Source organism: Triticum aestivum, chromosome 3A (assembly GCF_018294505.1).
Source record: "Triticum aestivum cultivar Chinese Spring chromosome 3A, IWGSC CS RefSeq v2.1, whole genome shotgun sequence".
In the NCBI taxonomy this organism is placed as follows: Eukaryota; Viridiplantae; Streptophyta; class Magnoliopsida; order Poales; family Poaceae; genus Triticum; species Triticum aestivum.
The window spans coordinates 647,997,544-648,002,183 of NC_057800.1; positions in this window are offsets into that span (position 1 = coordinate 647,997,544).

A 4,640-nucleotide genomic window follows, 5' to 3' on the forward strand; every position below is an offset into this window, starting at 1 on the left:
TAGGCTCGGATGCCACTGTTGGGGAACGTAGTAATTTCAAAAAATTCCTACGCACACGCAAGATCATGGTGATGCATAGCAACGAGAGGGGAGAGTGTGATCTACGTACCCTTGTAGACCGACAGCGGAAGCGTTAGCACAACGCGGTTGATGTAGTCGTACGTCTTCACGGCCCGACCGATCAAGCACCGAAACTACGGCACCTCCGAGTTCTAGCACACGTTCAGCTCGATGACGATCCCCGGACTCCGATCCAGCAAAGTGTCGGGGAAGAGTTCCGTTAGCACGACGACGTGGTGATGATCTTGATGTACTACCATCGCAGGGCTTCGCCTAAGCACCGCTACAATATTATCGAGGATTATGGTGGAAGGGGGCACCGCACACGGCTAAGAATATGATCACGTGGATCAACTTGTGTCTAGAGGTGCCCCCCTGCCCCCGTATATAAAGGAGCAAGGGAGGAGGAGGCCGGCCCTAGGAGGGGGCGCGCCAAGTGCGGAGTCCTACTAGGACTCCCTAGTCCTAGTAGGATTCCACCTCCCATATGGAATAGGAAAAGAGGAAGGGAAAAGGAGAAGGAAGGAAGGGCGCCCCCCTTCCCTAGTCCAATTCGGACCAGACCAAGGGGAGGGGTGCGGCCACCCTTGAGGCCCTTTTTCTTCTTTCCCGTATGGCCCAATAAGGCCCAATACGTATTCCCGTAACTCTCCGGTACTCCGAAAAATACCCGAATCACTCGGAACCTTTCCGATGTCCGAATATAGTCGTCCAATATATCGATCTTTACGTCTCGACCATTTCGAGACTCCTCGTCATGTCCCCGATCTCATCCGGGACTCCGAACTCCTTCGGTACATCAAAACTCATAAACTCATAATATAACTGTCATTGAAACCTTAAGCGTGCGGACCCTACGGGTTCGAGAACAATGTAGACATGACCGAGACACGTCTCCAGTCAATAACCAATAGCGGAACCTGGATGCTCATATTGGCTCCCACATATTCTACGAAGATCTTTATCGGTCAGACCGCATAACAACATACGTTGTTCCCTTTGTCATCGGTATGTTACTTGCCCGAGATTCGATCGTCGGTATCTTAATACCTAGTTCAATCTCGTTACCGGCAAGTCTCTTTACTCGTTCCGTAATACATCATCTCACAACTAACTCATTAGTTGCAATGCTTGCAAGGCTTATGTGATGTGCATTACCGAGAGGGCCCAGAGATACCTCTCCGACAATCGGAGTGACAAATCCTAATCTCGAAATACGCCAACCCAACATGTACCTTTGGAGACACCTGTAGAGCTCCTTTATAATCACCCAGTTACGTTGTGACGTTTGGTAGCACACAAAGTGTTCCTCCGGCAAACGGGAGTTGCATAATCTCATAGTCATAGGAACATGTATAAGTCATGAAGAAAGCAATAGCAACATACTAAACGATCGGGTGCTAAGCTAATGGAATGGGTCATGTCAATCACATCATTCTCCTAATGATGTGATCCCGTTAATCAAATAACAACTCTTTTGTTTATGGTTAGGAAACATAACCATCTTCGATTAACGAGCTAGTCAAGTAGAGGCATACTAGTGACACTTTGTTTGTCTATGTATTCACACATGTATTATGTTTCCGGTTAATACAATTCTAGCATGAATAATAAACATTTATCATGATATAAGGAAATAAATAATAACTTTATTATTGCCTCTAGGGCATATTTCCTTCAGTGTTCTAGGGTTCCTTAGCAAGAAAGGGGATCGGGATGAGAGAGCCAGGGAAGGAAGGAAGGGTACATCGCCCAACGGCGCCGCCAGTCTGTGGTCTGTGATCTAACGATACCCAAGCGAGTGGCTCACCTCGCCTTAAGGGCATCTCCAGCCGCGCCCCCAGGAAGGCCTCCCCAGGCGATTTTTTCGCGCCGGCGCCAAAAAAACGGCCCAGTCGCGCCCCCAGGAGCCCGATTTTCGCTAGCCTGGGCCGAATACAGCACCGGCGGACCCAGGCCGAACCCGGCGCGCTGGGGGGCGCCCGGGGGCGCCGGGGCGAACTGTTTTGGCGCGAAACAGGCGCGGGCCCGCTGCATCAGCGACACGACGCCTCGTCTTCCCCCAACGGCCTCGGTTCCCGCGGGGAATCAATGCCAAGGCTGCCGCCGGTCAGCCTTGCCATTGATTCCTCACGGGCGGCGCGTCACGGGACGGCGCGCCGACGCCTCCCCTCCCTCACACGCGTACACACGGGTGCGGCGCGGCTATATAGCCGGTGGCCTACGGGGTGGAGGTTCAGCGCCGGGGGAGTGCCCATTCCCCCGTTGCCCGACGCCATGGCGAAGCCGACGCACTTCGCCGAGGAAGTCGAGGTCGTGCGCGCCCCCCTCACCGACGCCCAACTCTCCCTCCCCCAGTACGCCGCCGACAACCACGCGGCTTGGGCGGCGTATTTCGAGCGCCGCCAGCAGCAGCGCTTGGCGTCCATCAACGGCGCGCCGGTGGTTGGCGGCCGGCAGAACAGCGAGGGAAGCCACCTGTGGTGGGGCGTCCCCGGCCGCACACTCGAGGGCGTGCTGACGTACCTCGAGGGCGGCAACGACCCGCCGTTGGCGTACCCAGCGAGGGCGGCCGCCCCGGCGCAGCACCGACGCGCCGGGCCATGGGCGCCAAGGAGGTTCGGGTCCTCCTCCTCTTCTTCCTCCTCCCGATCTTCATCGCACTCCTCCGGCACTCCGGCCCTGCTCGGCGTCAAGGCCGAGCCCGCGGCGGAGACGCCGCTCGGCCGGCGCACCCGCAGCGCCGGCATCGTCATCAACGAGGGCGGCCGGCGCGCCTCCTCGTCGGCTCCTCCTCCGCGCTTCGTCAAGCCAAAGACGGAGTCGGGGCTCGCGCCGGTGAAGACGGAGCCGGGGCTCGCGCTGGTGAAGAAGGAGCCGACCGCGCCGGTGACGACGGAGCTCGACGACGACGAAGTGGCCCTGGAATGGGCGCGCAGGGACTCCATAGCGATGGAGAAGGAGCGCCTGGAGAAGAAGAAGGAGTGGCAGCGCGCCGCCCTGCTTCGCTTCGCGGAACGTCGACGCGGCCGCGACGAAGGCGGAGTCGTCGTCATCTGCGACAGCGACGACGACGACAACGATGCGCCGCCACCAGTCCGCCATGGTGACGCCGGGCAGGGGTCCAGCAGGGGCGCCCGCGTCAAGGAGGAGAAGGCCGACGACGACGATGGCGGCGACAGCGGCGACTTCAGCTAGTTTTTCCTTTAGATTAGTTTATGTATATGTGCTATGTAATGAAAATCCGCGAACTTCGCCGAAATGTGCCAAAATTTATCGTGTTTGGCCGAAATTTATTGTGTTTGGCGGAATTTTATCGTGTTTAAGCCGAACTTCGCCGAACTTCTTTTATTTTAAAACATGCCTGGGGGCGGTCCTGGGCCCCCAGGCCCAATTTTTGCGCCGGCTCACCCCCAGGCGGCGATTTTAGGCGCTCTCTGAGGGGCCAACGGCTGGAGATGCCCTAAGTAGTCTCACTTGCTCCACGCTGGCCCAGTCACTTGCCGGTTGGGCTTGGTGATCCTCTTGGGCCGGGCTGGCGGTGCTGGGCCTTGGCCTTCAGTAGTTCCGGTGACAAGTATCTAGCTAGCCTTGCTACCTCATGTACAAAACTCAAGAGATAATATGCTTCAAGGCCAAGGACATGAAATAGCAGTCGTCAAGAACGGGGTTTTACCATCTTGAGCATAGTATTACCATCATGCACTACCGATCGATGGCCAAGGCATGGGCGGAGGAGTGAGAACGGCATGGACGGGAACGCGACTAGGGGCCGAAACCAACGAAGGCGGGTCCATGTAGCACGTACGAGGGGCCATGAGGGATGGATGGATGGGGGGACAAAACGGAAGGAAGGCGAGCCAAGAGAATGAGGGAGTAATGGCGTCGCGCCTACTCGGTCGTCCTCTCATTCCCCCCCACTCGGCCGTCCCGCCTCGGGATGTGAGATCAGAATGAATGCGACGCCGGCCCAACTATGTGCAGCGTCGCGCGCAGGCCAGGCCAGACCCGTCCCCATCGGCGCCTCGCCTCGCCTTGGAGCCATGTGCGTGCGTCTCCCTCCCTCCCTCCCTGGGCCATGGCCCCTCTCTCTCTCTCTCTCTCTCTCTCTCTCTCTCTCTCTCTCTCTCTCTCTCTCTCTCTCTCTGCTGCAGCTGCACCCCCGTGCTTTCAGTTCTCGCATTCCCCGGCGGAGGAGCTCAGCCCGCTCTGCGCCCCTTCCGATCGGACGAGAGGCCACTGTTGCGTCCCCGATCTGATCGTTCATTCACTCCGTGTTGGTGAAAAGAAAACCCTGCTGCAATCTCTCGCTCCTCCGTTCTGTCTGCGGAGCTCAGAGCGGAGCGCTGTTGCTGGACGGGTGCGGGGAGCAGGAGGGGATTAATGGCGGCAGTGTAGCTAGTTGCGGTCGTAGGGCGGACAGACAGGCTGACTCGAAGTGACGGGTCCTCGCCTCCCTCCAGAATTGTGGACAGTACGTACGCGAGAATTGCAGTAGGAGGTGTACACGCGCGGCGCAGCGAGCGCATGCCTGCCATCCTTCCTGCCTGCCTGCCTGCCTGCTGGCTGCGATGAGGAGG